Here is an 18,028-nt window from a genome sequence, read left to right on the forward strand (position 1 = left end):
AATAAGTAAAAGGAATCTCCGTGCCAAACTCTTGGCAGTACCCATTCTTATAGGAAGAGGTGATGGTGCTCAATAACCTTTGTATTTTCAGGTGACCTTGATAATGCAACATTAATTTAGTGATGGATGCAAGAGTCTATATTGGTTAGGGAGATTTCCACTATAAGCAATAGAAGTGGAACCTTCTCCTAGACACTATATGACTCTGTGTTAATTTACTTACAACATTTATCACTGCCTGACATGATTTTTATCTCTAATTTGCCTATTCTTTTACTTTATGGCCTCTTCCTCTAAGATGTTAGTTCCATGAGGGTAGAGAAATCATTGCTTACTTCCAATCTATGTGTACCACACCTGAAAGATTACCTGAAAAATAATAGTACCTACATATTCATTGAATGAATTGCATTTCAATTATTTTTACAAAGCTCTTTTCCCAACTAGACTTGGTGCTCTAATTTCAGAAGCTCTGCTTGCTTACCAGCTCTTCTACTCCATTCATAACAGAGACCCGGGTACTCAGACACAAGGGATTTGTGTGATGGGAAGGCAGGCAGAGTAATAGTGAGTGTCAGGAGGATTTGATATAAAAAAGAATTATTTTAGGAATTTAATAATTGATATATTCTTAAATCCCTTAAACTGAGTCCTTCAGCAGTCCTGTATAGCCAAATTCATACTAGAATTTTTGTCTAAAATAAATAAAATTGTTGTCTAGAAGGCATATATGAAATAAGCTAAGATACTTAAATACAGAATTTTTTCTAATACATAGTAATTGTAATGTAAATGCTAATGCTTAGTACTACTACTTCAAATGGCTGTCCAATTATTTCATATTAATTGTGTTTTCTCAAACATTAGGAACTCCTTAGACTCCTACGTAAAAGTTGTGAAGCTACCTTATAGGGACTTCAAAATTAGGGGCAAGTCAAGGTGCCATGAATGCTACAATAGTGCCCCATTGTTCAAAGATGGCTCAATTAAGCTAAAGAGGTAAATGCCACACAATGCACAATTTCTATTCCTTGAACAAGATTGGATTAAAACTTATGACTTGTCCTGCGTGTAAATAATCAGTTAGTTTATTATAAACTTACCAAGATAGTATTAGGCTTATCAGATACTCTATTTAATTCCCCTATTTTTCATAACTACAGTTGACGACATCGCACTTACAAAAAGATGACATTATAAACTTTCCTGTATGCAATACACACTGACAAAATCAACATTACCAGCTATGTATGCTTCTACCCTTTAAATCAAAAATTTTTTCAAGATTTTATTTATGTAATCATGAGAGACACACAGAGAGAGGCAGAGACACAGACAGAGAGAGAAGCAGGCTCCCTGCAGGGAGCCTGATGTGGGACTCGATCCCAGGACCCCAAGATCACGACCTGAGCCGAAGACAGACGCTCAACCACTGAGCCACCCAGGCATCCCCCAATCAGCTTTTTAGTGATGTTTCCAACTTAATCAGATCGGATCATCAGATCATATTGGAAGCTTTAAATCATTATTCTTTTTTTTTTTAATTTTTATTTATTTATGATAGTCACACAGAGACAGAGAGAGAGAGAGGCAGAGACACAGGCAGAGGGAGAAGCAGGCTCCATGCACCGGGAGCCCGATGTGGGAGTCAGTCGATCCCGGGTCTCCAGGATCGCGCCCTGGGCCAAAGGCAGGCGCTAAACTGCTGCGCCACCCAGGGATCCCTCATTATTCTTTTAATATACTTCTAAATACCTAATACTGATTAATAAAGAAAATTGGTAATAAGTTTTATTTTGGCATTTTCCTCTTTAATATTGGTTTTCCTCTACTGAGAAGCTGTTAGCTTTTCAGCGACTGTAACTCCAGTTCTTCTGAACCGTCTGGACTCTCTGAGCCTCTGTGTTTGAGAACCAGCTGTAGACAGAACCAGGCCAGACTCCTGGGGTGCAATGTTGCCTTTCCCATTCCTTAGTCACTTCTTCGTGAGTTAAGTTCTCAGCGCCTTAGTGCCCTTCTCTGCAAAAACATGTTTAATAGGGATAATTAAATAATAAGGTTGCTATTATAAGAGTAAAGGCATATGAAGGGTTGATAAAAGTATGAGGCGCAAAGTAAATTCTTCATAAACATTACTTTTTTTTTTTTTTTTTTAATTTATGATAGTCACAGAGAGAGAGAGAGAGAGGCAGAGACATAGGCAGAAGGAGAAGCAGGCTCTATGCACCGGGAGCCCGACATGGGATTCGATCCCAGGTCTCCAGGATCGCGCCCTGGGCCAAAGGCAGGCGCCAAACTGCTGCGCCACCCAGGGTTCCCTACTTTTAACATCACGTATACTTCTTTTATCTTACAAGAAAATCTTTGGGAGAATACAGTGCATATATGAGTTTAAAGGTGCTAAAAAATATCAGTGTGAAGACATCTGGTTATAACATTTAAGTAAATGCGTATATATAGCATTTGCTTTCTATATGTTGGGACTGTATCTCTTTACACGGTACGTTCATCTTAATGATTCAACAGTACTAAGATAGCACTGATCACCACTAAAAATATAAATGTATATTTTACTTTTGAAACAAAGCCAATGCAGTTATTCTAAGAATATGCTTCCATTATTAGGGAGTGAAAAGATAATAAAATATTCATGGTGAGGACAGAGAAACAAAATTCACTTAATAAAAATTGATTCCCAATACCCAGGGTTCCTTCTGTTTTACTCTCGCCTGACCCTGGCCCCTCCATTACTTAAACTTCATTTTGTTCCTTTTTTTTTTTCAGTGCTGCATAGACTTACATTTTCACAAAAGAGCTGTTTTGTTTTTTTTAAACAAGCGCACATAATACTGTAATTCTTGTAATATGTGCGCTTTTCTACTCTACTCACAAACAAGCATCTTTCTATGAGAAGAAATAAAAACGGTTTCATTTGTAGAAAGCTCTTGTTTTTTCAATTTGAACAATTTAAAATCTCTCATATTTTCATAACATGGCTAATGTTGCCACTAAAATAAGATATTCCTTTCAAACTGGAAGATCTTACCTAAGTCAAATCGATAGCTACATCTTGATTTCTTTAAAATTGTTATCCAAATACCTATCTTTCATTTTAGTCAGTGATTAAGACATCTTTTTTTTTTTTTCAGAATATGATAGCTTATCTAGTAAAGGCACAGAATTCAGCCCACCTGCATAAATATTCTTAAAAATTCCCTCAAAGATAACTGGAAAATGAATTAAAGTAATTCTATGAAACTTTAACTTTATGCTTAGAATATTTTCTTGCCAAAGACTGGGTCCTCTCTGTCTCCCATCTTCTTGTTTACATTTCCAAGCCCAACACTGTGTACATTATTTAACTTTTAAGATCATTTTCAAATATCCGGGGCCATAAAAACCTAACTTAGCCAAGCTGGTTGATTTTCATAAAATATTATCTTTGTGTATACAGCAAGCACACTGAGATTCTCTAAATAAACAAGATAACAGTATGTCATCTAAGATGCGAATGCTTATTTTTATTTTTTTTTAATTTTTATTTATTTATTTATGATAGTCACAGAGAGAGAGAGAGAGAGAGAGGCAGAGACACAGGCAGAGGGAGAAGCAGGCTCCATGCACCGGGAGCCCGATGTGGGATTCGATCCCGGGTCTCCAGGATCGTGCCCCGGGCCAAAGGCAGGCACCAAACCGCTGCGCCACCCAGGGATCCCCGATGCGAATGTTTAAAGGCTAAGCAGACTGTATGGATTTAAAAATTTTTCCACGTAGAACATAAAATTTGTGCAAGTTTCTGCCCACCCTTCAATTGTATGTACCGCAAAGCAGCTCCTGATGTCTATATCTTTACCTTAATAAGACTTCCATATCAACAGTTTCCAGTGTGTCTTGTACTTCCCTGCGCTGTCCATGTTAGCAGGATCAAGTGAATGATGTAAGATCACATGAATGTGTTTATTTAAACCCAGCATTGGTTGGATTATAAATCTACCATCCATTTCCTAAATTTTACACACAGACTACAGCCTCCCCCAAGCCCAGCCAACCAGAGATATATTCTCTGTAATTATAGTTTTGTCTCTCTGAGTGTATCGTACTAATAGAAGTATACATAGATAAACATTTGAAACTGGCTTCTTTACCATGGAATATTATCTTAGTGATCCAGCCAAGTTCTGTATCCCGAGTCCTTTGCATTTTTTATTAGTCATCCAGGGTATAGCTGTACCATAGTTTATGCATCAATTCACCTGTTGAAATACATCCAAGTTGGAGTGCTTGGATGGTGCAGTCCACTGAGCACCCAACTCTTGATCTTAGCTCATGTCTTGATTTTGGGGTCATGAGTTCAAGCCCTGCTTTGGGCTCCATGCTGGACATGAAGCCTAGTTAAAAGAAAAAAATTCCAAGTTGTTTCCAGTTTGGACAATTATGAACAAAACTCTATAAAAGATAAGTATTGGTGTGAACATTTTTTTTTTAATTTCTTTAGGGCAAATACTCAGGAGTGGGAATTTTGGTGACTATAATAAGGATATTTTTAACTTCATAAGAACAGACAAATTATTTTCCACGTTGTAACATTTGCATTTCATCAACAATGTGTGAGAGTTCTAGTAGATCTTTGTTCTTGTGAGCATTTGGTATCGTCTGTGTGTTTTTTGTTCAGCACTTCTAATAGGTATGTGGTTGTATATCATCCTCATTTTAGTTTGTATATCCATACCAGCTAATGATGTTAAACATCCTTTCAGGTGTTCTTTTGTTTTTCATATATCCTCCTTGGTGAACTATTTGTTTAAACTTTTTCTTGGTTAATAGATTTGTTTTTTCCTCTTGAGTTATTTATATATTTTGGGTACAAATCCGTTGTCAGATATATGATTTCCAAATATTTTTTCTTAATCTATAGTGAACCTTTTAATTATTTTAAAACTGTTTTTCACATAGAAAAAAAAAACCCTGAAATGTTTACATTTTATTTTATTTTATTATTTTTTTCTTTTTTTAATTTTTATTTATTTATGATAGTCACACACACACAGAGAGAGAGAGAGAGAGAGAGAGGCAGAGACATAGGCAGAGGGAGAAGCAGGCTCCATGCACCGGGAGCCCGAGGTGGGATTCGATCCCAGGTCTCCAGGATCGCGCCCTGGGCCAAAGGCAGGCGCTAAACCACTGCGCCACCCAGGGATCCCAAATGTTTACATTTTAAATCCATTTTAACATTTTCTTTTTAAAGATTGTGCTTTCAGTGTCTTGTCTCGGTACTTTTTTTGCCAAAACCCAGAACACAAAGATCTTTCCCTATGCTTTCCTCTAAAAAATTACAATTTTACAATTTAAATTCAGATATATTCTCTGTTTAGAGTTAATTTTGTGTAATGATATGAGGTTTAGGTCAAGCTCTTTTAAAAAAAATTGCAGATATGGATGTCCAAATGTTTCAACATCATTCGTTGAATTATATTCTTTCTCCACTTAAAAATATTGTTTAGATGTACCTTTGTAAAAAACTGATCTAACTTTTTAAAAGATTTTACTTATTTAAGAGGGAGAGAGAGAGAGAGAGAGAGCAAGCACATGAGTGGGGGAAGGATAGAGAGAATCTCAAGTAGCTGCCCCACTGAGCATGGAGCTCAATGGTGGCAAGAGACGGGGCTGGGGGGCTTGATCGCACAGCCCATGAGATGATGACCTGAGCTGAAATCATGAGTTGTTGAATAACAAACTGAGCCACCCAGGAACCCCAAGATCTCTCTTATTTTTCTAGTCTTTCTAGACTCTATATTCTATGCTATTGATCCATTTGTTGTTTCCTTTAACAGTATCATGTTGTCTTGGTTATGGTAGTTTTTTAGAACACAGCTTCAATGGAAGTATAACTGAAATTTTAAAAACCTGAATTTATTCACTACACATCAAATTTTATGGGTTTAGAGACAATGCATTCACCCATGAAACCATCACTCAATCAAGATAATTACTATATGTATCCCCTCTAAAAGTTCCTTCCTAGCCATGTGATGTGTGTGTGTGTGTGTGTATGCAGAATGGCTGCTGGCACAAAGAGACTCCAAGGTGTGCCACACGAAGCTTCAACATTGACCAGGACAGTTTTTCAGGGGAAGAAATTGTAGGGACTGGAGCAACAGACTTGATAAGGTTCCTAAACCTCAGTCCTACCACCTTCTGTAAAATTTTCCATGCATTATACTGTTACCATGAAAATAAAATAAAATAATAAATATGAAGGACCTAATACAGTTATTGTTATATATTTATCTCTCAGTGATATTATTTGATGACTCAATTGTATTGTCATTATTACTCTTCCCATTTCTGTTAGTACTTAGGACATTAGCTGCACTGGAAAGGGCGTCTAGGTTTCAGGCACATGAGACTGCAGTGTTAAAAATATATATATATATTATTGGACACCTGGGTGGCTCAGTGGTTGAGTGTCTGCCTTTGGCTCAGGGTGTGATCCTGGGGTTCTGGGATCAAGTCCCACATTGGACTTCCTGCATGGAGCCTCCTTCTCCCTCTGCTTATGTCTCTGCCTCTCTCTCTCTCTCATGAATAAATAAATAAAATCTTTAAAAAATACATAATTAAAAGTATAAGCACAATAGTCTATGCAGATAACTAACTCATAAAATTATTTTTCTAATGCAAGCAGGTAATAAGATGAGTGGTCTTCTGCACTCAGAAATGATGGGCTCCATTTCGCCTGTGAGTGGCGATGACCATGGCGCTTCTTGTGTCTGTCAAGAAGTGGCAGCAGCCTCTCCTCTTGTTCCCTTGCTAACAATCCTGATTCAGTGTGTTGATTTCAAAAGGCCAGCTGCTTCCAGAGAGCCTAAGACCCTCCTTCAGCCCAGTGGCATAAATCTTGATTAGCCTAAGCTACCCATGGATATTGAAATCACATTGCCAGTGATCATTTGAATGACCTTGTTCCACAGTTTTGATGAATGTTACATGAAGAAAAACATGTCTGACCATTGGATTTTAGGGTTGATTCTGTAGCATTTTACTTTTAAAAAAAATAATGGTTAGAAAGTGGTGATATTCCCTTTTCTGACTTTGGGGAGTTGTAAGAGAGTATATATCGTTTGAGAGGGTAGAGACCACGTCTCTCAAGTCTTGCTTGAGAAAGCAAGACTTCTGGCCACAGATACAATGTACTGAGGCTGGCAAAGCAGAAGGATAGAAAGATTGTATTTTAGCTGATGTCATTAGTGGCTCAATTACTAGCCCTAAAACAGCTGTATGACTGGTATTCTTATGTGAGGTGACTCTTCATTACTTAAGTATCCTTATAAAAAAATAAGCCTATGTGGAGAAAATCAAGGTTGAATGAGAATCTCTTGGTTAAATGAATGAAAAAATTTAAAGACAATTAGAAAGAAAGCTCTGCTCCTGAAGATAATAAAGTGTAGCCATCTGTCTTTATCACTGGTGTTCTCTATAGTTGGTTCATACACTTGCCTTTATAGTATTCCACATTATTTTTAAAGTTACATTTACTTAGAATAAATAAAAAACATTTCTGATACCGATAGATGCGTAGGTGGTTGAGAAGAAATTGTAGTCACATAAGGAGTGAGGAGTAACCACATTTCTAAAATTTGTGGAATCCTTCTCGGCTACCAATTATTTTTAATTATATATTTCCTAAAGATTTTCATTCACCAAGTCTCAACCATTTTAGATTGTTGCCTTAGGATAGAGACAATGTCTAATTAGGATCATGTTTCTACCCAACATTTTATAGTTCTCCTTTTTGAATCTTTATGTTACCTGAGGCTTTATAAGACATATCTTATCAAATTTTTTCATGGTGATAGAGATAAAGATAATTTATGTGACATTTATTCTTGTTAGGCAGTCCAAGCCTTGTTTCTCCAAGACACAGACCTGAATTTGTTCAGAAAATAGTACCGTTTCTGGAAAAGCAACTCGGTATATATCACAATCAGACTAACAGAACGGCTAGATATTTTCATTTTGGTGACATGCTGACCAGGGTTTATTTTTTGTTTGTTTGTTTGTTTGTTTTATTATTAGTTTCAAGGTTAAAATTTAGTGATTCGGGATCCCTGGGTGGCGCAGCGGTTTAGCCCCTGCCTTTGGCCCAGGGTGCCATCCTGGAGACCCAGGATCGAATCCCATGTCGGGCTCCCGGTGCATGGAGCCTGCTTCTCCCTCTGCCTGTGTCTCTGCCTCTCTCTCTCTCTCTCTCTCTCTCTCTCTCTGTGTGACTATCATAAATAAATTAAAAAAATAAAATTTAGTGATTCATCATTTGCATTTTAACACCCAGTGCTCATTATATCAGTGCCATCCTTAATGCCCATCACCCAGTTACCCCACCCCTACCCATCTCCCCTCCAGCAACCCTCAGTTTGTTTCCTAGACTTAAGAGTCTCTTATGGTTTGTCTCCTTCTCTGTTTTCATCTTATTTTTCCTTCCCTTTCCCTATGTTCATCTGTTTTATTTCTTAAATTCCACATATGAGTAAGATCATATGGTATTTGTCTTTCTCTGACTGACTTATTTCACTTAGCATAACACCTTCTAGTCCCATCCATGCCATTGCAAATGGCGAGGTTTCATTCTTTTTGATGGCTGAGTAATATTTGCAATTACATCATCTTAAAGCTCCACACAATCATATCATGAACCTCCAGAAGCCCCATCATCTGAATGATTACAAATACCCAGTGAATCAACTCAGTCCATGTAGGCACATAGACAAATTTTGTAAACTTTTTATAGTAAACATTGCTCATGAAAAGAGTTATCAGATCTCTGTGTGAAGCAAGAGTATCTCTCACATCTTTCTTTTTTTTTTTTCTCTCTCTCTCACATCTTTCTAAAAAGGGTGAGGGAGATGCTTGTACCGAGCTCCCCAGGAGCCATAATTCTCAAACAAGTCTACACCAGGCTCCAGCAATTTGCTAAGGGCTCCTACCAGCTTCTGATTCTTATGGCTCCTTGCTTTATGTAAACCCATCTGTATTCTTTGAAATCTGTCTCTCCCCTTTTTGGGGGTTATGTTTTGTTCTTTGACCTCAATTCTCTGATGGGTATAAGTAAAGTCATTGATTTTCAACTTATGTCGGTTTTATTTGCTTCATGATGAGGGCAGGAAAAACAATTTCCAAGGTCTCCACATATTACAGCAGAAAGCCCTCATTGCATTTTTAGAGACGTGAGTTTTTAATTTTAGAACATAGAACAATATGCAGTTAATGTTTGACCATGTCTCTTCATGGTTTTATAGCTCATTTCTTTTTAGAATTGAGTGACATCCAGTTGTCTGAGGTACGACATTGTACTTATCCACCCACCTGTCAAAGGACATCTTGGTTGCTTACCAGTTTTGTCAATTATGAATAAAACTGCTATAAGTATTTGTGTGCACATAAGTTTTTAACTCCTTTTGGGAAATGCCAAGGAGCAGGATTACTGGGTTTTATTGGAAGAGCATGTTAAGTTTAGCAAGAAACCGCCTAACTGTCTTGCGAAGCAGCTGTACTGTTTTGCATCCTGCAACGAAGAATGAGAGGTCCTATTGCACCACATCCCCATCAGCATCTGGTGTGGTCAGTATTCTGGATTTTGACCATTCTAATAAAGGTGCAGCAGTGTCTCACTGTTGTTTTAGTTTGCATTTCCCTGCTGACATATGGTGTGGAGTATCTTTTCATATGCTTACTTTCCATCTGTATATCTTCATTGCTGAGGTGTCTGTTAAGGTCTTTGGACCATTTTTTAAATCAGGTTCCTTGTTCTCTTGTTGAGAAGTCGATCTAAAAAGACTACAAGGTGGGTGGCATCTGTGTGGCTTAGTTGGTTGAGCATCTGCCCTCAGCCTGTGATCCCAGAGTCCTGGGATGGAGCCTCTAATCAGCCTCCTTGCTCAGTGGGGAGCCTTCTTCTCCCTCTCCCTCTGCTGTTCCTCCTGCTTGTGCTCTCTTGCTCTCCGTCAAATAGATAAATGACATAAAAAAAAAAAAATGACCACTGGGACACCTGGGTGTCTCAGTAAGTTAAGAGTCTGACTCTTGATATCTGTTCAGGTTAGGATCTCAGGGTCATGACATTGAGCGCTGCATTGGGCTCAGCGCTGAGCATGGAGTCTTCTTGTCCCTCCTCCTCCCACCATTTGTGCTCTTTCTCCCTCTCTCTCTAAAATAAATAAATAAAATCTCTTAAAAAATAAAAAGACTATGTACTGCATAATTCCAAATAGATGACATTGTGGAAGAGGCACAACAATGGACACAGTAAAAAGATCAGTGATGCCAGGGGTTGGAGGAGGGGATGGAGGAATACATAGAACATAAGATTTTTAGGGCAGTGAAAATATTCTTCAAGATACCATAATGATGGATAGACGTCATTATACACTTGTCTAACCCATAGAATGAATGAACTCTAAGATAAACTATGGACTTTGGTTGGCAATGATGTGGCAATGTAATTTCATCAGTTATAATAAATGTATCACTCTGGTGAAGAATGTTGACCTAGGGAGGGGCGTGTGTGGGATTAGCGGTATATGGAAAATCTCTGTACTTCCCTCTAAATTTTGCTGTGAACCTAAAACCATCCTAAATAATAAGTTTTAAAATATATGTGTCATGTATAAATATTTTCAATACTTATATTTATTACTTTATATCCCTCTTCTTTTGCATTCACTAAAGACTCCAAAACAATTTAATAATTGTATTAATATTAGACACTTTTTTAGTTGTAAGCAAGAGAAATACTTTGGCTAATTGAAAGTGTTGAGAACCTCACAGAATCAGTAAGGACCAATATTGATAGCCAATATTTATTAAAGGAGCCAAATGCTTATGGATACAAGACCTCCCAAAATCATGAGTAGAAAGTGTACGTTAGAGTGCCGTTTCTGGCAGCTTTATTGACACTGCTTTCTCATATCCTTGTCAGCATTAGGGGACGTCATTTGGACTGTGGGACGATACTAGTAACAGATGCTAAATATCCCCTTTATTTGCATTGATTACTTAATATTTATGGTCTTGCCTGGGACATCAATTAGAATTGCATTATCAAAAAGACGGGTTTCTGATTGGGGTAAACTCTGGGTGGAAAACATGGTGACATTGACTAATCTGTAGCTTTGACTTATTGATATAGCACACCCAACACACCGAGATCACCTCTTTTTCCAGAATGCTTTACACTACGTCAATGAATGCAGACATTTGTTAGATTGACACATTTATTCCAAGAGGCTACGTTGAGGGAAAACTTTTATAAGTAAGGAGGCTTTGATTTTGTAACTTAGAGATGCCAGTATAAGAATGATTAATATGAAAACACCTGGATGACAATAATAGGATCATTTTTAATAGGGTAAGCACACACAACATTAGTGTTATATGCAAAAAAAAAAAAAGAACAGAGTGACATTTTATTAGTATCTGTTACGATATAGTATAAAATATTAGTAATTTGGTGCTGACATTATTTCTATAAAGGCAACGAGGCAGGTCCAGGGATAAGAGGCAAAGAGATTAAGGTTACTATCTAAAATGACATTCAATATTTTCAGAAAAGGATAAAATTGATTACTCCCTTTTCTATATCAGTTTTTTTTCACACTTAAATTCAACTTTTTTTCAAGCCCTGCATACATCAAACCTTCTTTTCATGTGTTTCATGTATTTCTTCTATATGTCATTAGCTGCCCTTTACATATTTTTTTCCCGTAAGATACAAATGATCATTTACTTTTTCTGTAGCGGCATCTTTCAAGGATATTATTTCAAGGATGTTCCTTATTCAAAGAACAATAGAGAATCAAGCAAAGTTGTAATAGAGAATCAAGATAAAACATAACAGGTCACACAAAGTAATAAAAACTTGAGCTACATTTCCAGGGATGTCAAAGAGTAAAGTTAACATTTGATTAGAAATATGGTTTGGGATATTGGGACGCCTGTTAAAGGGTTCTCTAATTATTAAATGTCTTTAATAAGTTCAATTCACTTTTGATCATAATTATTTAAGATAATAAAATCAATGACTGAAAATTATAGTTCAAACTTTATAAACATTTGTCATTCTAATGATTCACTTGCTTGATTAATTGTGTAAATTAACCTGTTTATATATTTTTTTGAGAAAACCCTCAAGAGGAAGGTTGAGGGGGGGCAGGTACAAGGAGAGAAAATAGCAGGTGGTGTTTGCACACTTTGATTGACAAAAGAGATGGTTAAGGCACTGAAGTCACCATTAAAATCTCAGTGAACCATTTTGAAAAATAAATTGACAGAAATAATAGTTGGCCGTGCTCTTCAGCTTGAAATGGAAACTCTTTGTTCACAATCTCTTTGATATTCAGGAATCGTGTAACCACACTGCTGTGTATTCCAAGGAGGCAGGTGCATTGATGACGGTGGCATCAAACAGTGGTTGTAAATCCACAAGATTTAGACTCTACTTTTATAAGGTGTATAATCTGGAGATACAATGGAAAAAATGCATACAGAATATATAGCTGATAAATAGGTTTTAATTTCCACATGATAAGTAAAGATAACTAGAGACAAAAGGAATAATAGGCAGAATGCAATCACATGTGTTGGCAAAGAAAAGCTTTCTTAAAGAAGTTCTTTCTTTCCTTAAATATAAACTTGGGAGGTCAGAAAGAAGGTAAGAAACCTGAATTAGATAGAACTTTCCAAAGGAAGGGAAGATTTTCTTGGCTAGGCTTAAATATGGGAATGAGATAATGATGTTAGGTGACATTTGCCATATTGAAATATTTGTATGTATAGGAAAACAAATGACATGGGTAGGTAAATTTAGGGGGGAATTTTTTTAAACCCCAGGTTAGGCACTTATATTTACTGATATCCCCTAAAGAGGCTCTATACATGTTTTAATTTTAAAAAGTGGCTTGGTCAAATGCAATTTGGGTGGAATAGACTGCATCCTAGGGAGGAGACTTCCAAGTGGCCAAGGAAATATCCATCATTCCCCAATACTGCTTCAAATTGACATTATTAAGTCATCAGAAGGTATCTGGAAGTTACATAAACATGAAATCCTTTCATTTCAGAATCTAATTTTTATAATTATTATTATTCCTCTTTTGTATTTTGATTCCTTCCTTTATTTCTCAATCACGAGTAGTCAGGCTAAATATCTACACTTCCAGGATTCAAAATTGTGGTTTTATTTTCAAATGCACAAATATACAAATGTTTTCAAAGATGTATAAAGAATTTTGCCTTGTGAAGATCAGTAAGTACCACATGCCAGTTTAGTAGAATATGCATTGAATATGTTTGAGAAAATTCATGATACAATCATTTCATGCCACTTTCTCTTCTACATCACCATAGGCAGGCAGTGTATTCCTTTTAACCAGCTTGAGTTTGTTATTTAAAGAAAATCATAAAGGAAATTTAAAACTAAATAGAGGTGCATTAGTTTATTTTTCTTTTCTTTTCTTTTCTTTTTTTTTTTTTTTTTTTTTTCAGGGATCACACAAGGCAGAAACTCACTATTTGCATGAATGTTGCCTGCAGGTTAAAACTAGAATTTTGCTTTGGAATAATTCTGAGTTGTTCCAATATGAAAATAGCTGCTTGCTTGAATGTCTTAAGTTTTTTACCATAGAGTGAAGTAGAAGAGTCTTGAGCCTGGAAAATTATCACAGCAGATGTCAAATTCCTCACTAATTTTCCCATGAAGCATCTAATACAGATCAACATGGTTTCCTGGTGAACCTGCCAGGAGACATTAGAAACAAAGCATACCCCAAAGATACCTAAACAAATTAGCTTATTGTATGGAATTATTTGATAGGAACCAATTACATTTTGTTATTTTTCTGCCAACGATGATAATTTTAGTTTTAGAATAATTCACATGAAGCCATTTTTGAGACAATAATTAAATACCCAGCCTTATTGTCTATTAAGGACATATTTTGCCTGTGGTAATAAAACCAAATTATCAGTGTTTAGACCTACCAGGGAATTCTTCTGAATTTTCAAGTGTTATTCAAAAGCAGTTTCAATAAATTTGCTAAGGGCAATGCTTGCTTTATAGCAAACACTGAAGAAATATATGGTGAAGGACTGATTAATGAAATAAATGCACATCAATAGATCAAAATATATACTGAGGCCATCCCATCACCTGTCTCTGCTCACAAAGGCAGATCCTAATCAATGAAGTATTTGTGGTCTTCAATATTTATACAGTCCAATGTTAATGTTCTGCTCCATAAAGCTTCTGTAGTGCTTTACATTTAAGAAATGACTTTTAAAAGAAAGCAAGAAGAATTTTCTATAGATTTTGAAAAGCAGTGTGTCGAGAGCTGGGACTACAGTCTCACAGATGGGATTTGAATCCTGAATCCATTGTGTAATAGCTGTTTGACTTCTGGCAAGTTAATCAACCTTTCTGAGCCATGGGGTCCTCATCTTTAAAATGAAAACAGCATCAATACTGAGGTTTTTATTAGCATTAAGTGAGATAATGCGTGTAAATCATTTAGTATTGTGCCTGGCACAAATTACATATTCAATTGAGTTTAGATGTTAATTTTAATATTCTACTGTTCCTTGCAGTACTTTATTTTGGTAGCAGTTTTGTCATCATAAATACATTAACAAATGTATTTTGTTACAGAGGATGAATTTAAATTTCCCTGGTTGTAAACACTGGTTTAACATACCATAAGAACTGAATAACTTTTTGAGATATGCTATGTTAAAAATGTATTTTTCTTCCCTCTTGCTTCAAACCATTGTCAAATTATTGTAAATTTAATTTGTTACTGCCTTTTTATCCATCTGGCATTTTATTTCTCTCACTCCCATTGTGTTGAAATGAATGGTCATATTAAGCTGTGCTATCAGGATTATGCATGTGAATGCCTGACTTACATTAACAAGACTAATGATTTTGATTCCGTATTGCTTTGATAATAAAACCAAACAAAACCCCCAACATTATTATAGATAACTACTTTGTGAGGAACAAACACGTTGTTGTATCAGAATTGAAACGAGAAGTAAAAATGTTTTAAGCTATTATAATATCACAAAGCAAACCAGATATAAATGTTTTAATAATGAAACTGCAATTAATGCTATGTATTTCAACTCTTTATTTATACCCAATAGAGTGACAAACCTGGGAACATGTTGGCCTATGTCCAAAGACCTCTTGCTTTGTTCTTTCCCTTAAGTCTTTGCAGAATGATGTATTCTGCTAAATATTAAATTAAAAGATGTAAGATTTGCTAAATATAAATTATAAGATTATTACCCAAATGCTAGAGTCTGAATGTGTGTCCTTAAATTATGTTGAAATCTTAATGCCTAGGATGATAGTATTGGGGGTAGGGTCTTTGGGAGGTGACTGGGTCATGAGGGTGGAGCCCCTAGCAATGGGATTTGTGCCCTTATGCAAGAGGCTCCACAGATATTCCTCACCCCTTTCCATCATATGAAGCTAAGACCAGGAATAGACTCCTCATCTGACCACACTGAGCCCCCAATCTCAGACTTCTAACTTCTAGGCTGTGAGAAATGTTTAGAAGTCACAGACCATGGTACTTTGTTAGAATGGCCCAAATGAATAAAGATACCAAATGTCAGACATCCGACATGTTTAGAATAATTATACTGCCTTCACTATTATAAGACGTCATAGCTTGGGAAGTCTTATCAATTCTTTATTTCTTTCTCTCAAGTCCTTTCAGTATGCAGGAACACTCATCCTGCCACCCATTTACAAGAAATTGAAGAAGGCTCTAAATTAATAGAAATCACTAATCTACCTCATTTCTGAATCCATCTATTTGACTTTTCCATTTTATCCCATTGTCTCTGATTAAGGAGAATTTAAAACTACATAAATTTGTTGAAAATCATTTTTATTGAGACGCAGTTGAGATCCATTACCCATTCATACAAGGTATAACAGCATAAATAGCCTGTGTTCAATGAGGTATCCATCATTGCTATTAGAGCATGGGAGCAATAATGAGCCCAAAAAGGAAATCTGAGATAAGTTTATCCATGAAGAGTGAAAGTAATAATCAGTGCACAATTGGTAACATCAGAACTTTATAGATCGATTCATCTCTCATTACAATGACTTAGCTTCTAGTTTAATGCTAATTACCAAATCTTTAGCTCTAGACTTAAGAATTGCCTTAAAGTTCACATCTACATATATAAGAATAAATCAAATTTCTGTCTGTGTGTCTCACAGACTCCCTCTCTTAACATTTCCAAAACTGAAATCATTTTTGTATACCATCATTCAGTGCTGATTTACTTTTGCAGAGTCTCCATTGATGTGAAGACCATGCCACTGGTGACTCAAAGCCAGAGAAACCTTGGCACCATCCTGGACAATTTCTCTAGCACACATTCATACTTTCAATTATCCCCATGTTTAATAGATTTTATCTTCAAAATATTTTTTTTCATCTCTCTTCTTTTCCATCTCGTGGTACTACCTTAGTGCAGTAGTTAGGCACTCAACACTAGAGTATTAAAGGTTTCTTGCCTTGTTAATTCTGACTTTGAATGGACAACTTGAAGAAAAAGAATGACAAGCTCAAATTCCTTTTCTTTGCTCAAGGCACACAGAGGAAACAACAAGGATGTTTGGATGTTTGTATTAAACAAACTATCCATTCTAGAACACAGTTTGGATGGCAGGTAATCAAACACAAAAGTTCATCCTGTGGGTTGCCATGCTGCCATATAGGTTCATATCACAGCTTTATATGATCTCATTTGAAAATAGGACATAACTTTAGAAAGAGTATGAACCTGAGAATTGGAACAGACATACAGAAGCCATTTTTAAGATGGCTTAAAGTCCCCCAAACCCTGAAAGTGCCACTGAGCCTTGATTAAAACTAAATTATCTCCTAAATGATAGGCACATTTCTTGGTTATTTCAACCAACTTAGGGTCTCTTCAGTCACTTATGGGTCTTACATTCCCTTGCATTTGCATATAAGGTCCCTGAAAGGGGGCAGGGGTGTGTGAACAGATGAGAGCTGTCCAATTACCAAGACAAGAGGTCATTGGATGTCAGATGCTTGAATTTATATTATATGGACACCTACACCCAATGGATGTTGGTCTTAAACACATTCAACTTACTGACCCTTTCTTTCTATTTCTCTCCAATAGGATTTCATCTTAAATACATTTGTATCCTTCTTAGATGAGTAACTGCTTTCCTGTAACACTTTATATGTCAGAGAAACATGACATGTTTCCTATTTTTACAGTGCAAGTACATGTGCAGGAAATTTACTACAGATCCCTGTACTTGCTACAGATGGCAAAAATCTCAATGTCAGCTTCATGACCAACAACCTAGACAGCCACGTATATGAAGGAGATACATATGTGTATAACCTCTTCTGATATTGTGTACCTCTTCTGGTGCCTTGACTCTTATTTCTCCAAAACCATTGGAGGCTTCCACCTACAGCCTTCCCTTTGGGATTTGGCAGAGGGCACACAAAGGGCAGAAAGGGCATCAGGACATTTCTCAAAGGCCCATCCATCTCAGTCTATCTAGCTCAGCAGATGGCAAAATATTACTGTCAAAGGCCAGCTAGTAAATATTTTCAGCCTTGTGGGCCATACAGTCCCTGTCACAACCAAAAAAGTTGTATGGACAACTCATAAAGGAATACAAGTTTTTCAATCTAACTTTATTTACAGAGACAGTCTGCACTGTGGGTTTGGTCCTTGAGCTGTATTTGGCTAGTGTGAGGAAGATGGAAGACTCTGACTTCATCCCCTGAGAGAAAAGCAGATTTCGATATATTCTCCCAAATCTTTGTATCATATATCAGACTGTAGCTTTTGAAATAAAAAAACAAACGAGAATCAGCAAACAAACAAAAAAACAAAAATCTGAGAATTTGTGACCTATGTTCTCTCCACTGTTACTCGGTTGTACCTTCCCTGTTGTACC

This window comes from Canis lupus, chromosome 1, assembly GCF_048164855.1.
Source record: "Canis lupus baileyi chromosome 1, mCanLup2.hap1, whole genome shotgun sequence".
Taxonomy (NCBI): domain Eukaryota; kingdom Metazoa; phylum Chordata; class Mammalia; order Carnivora; family Canidae; genus Canis; species Canis lupus.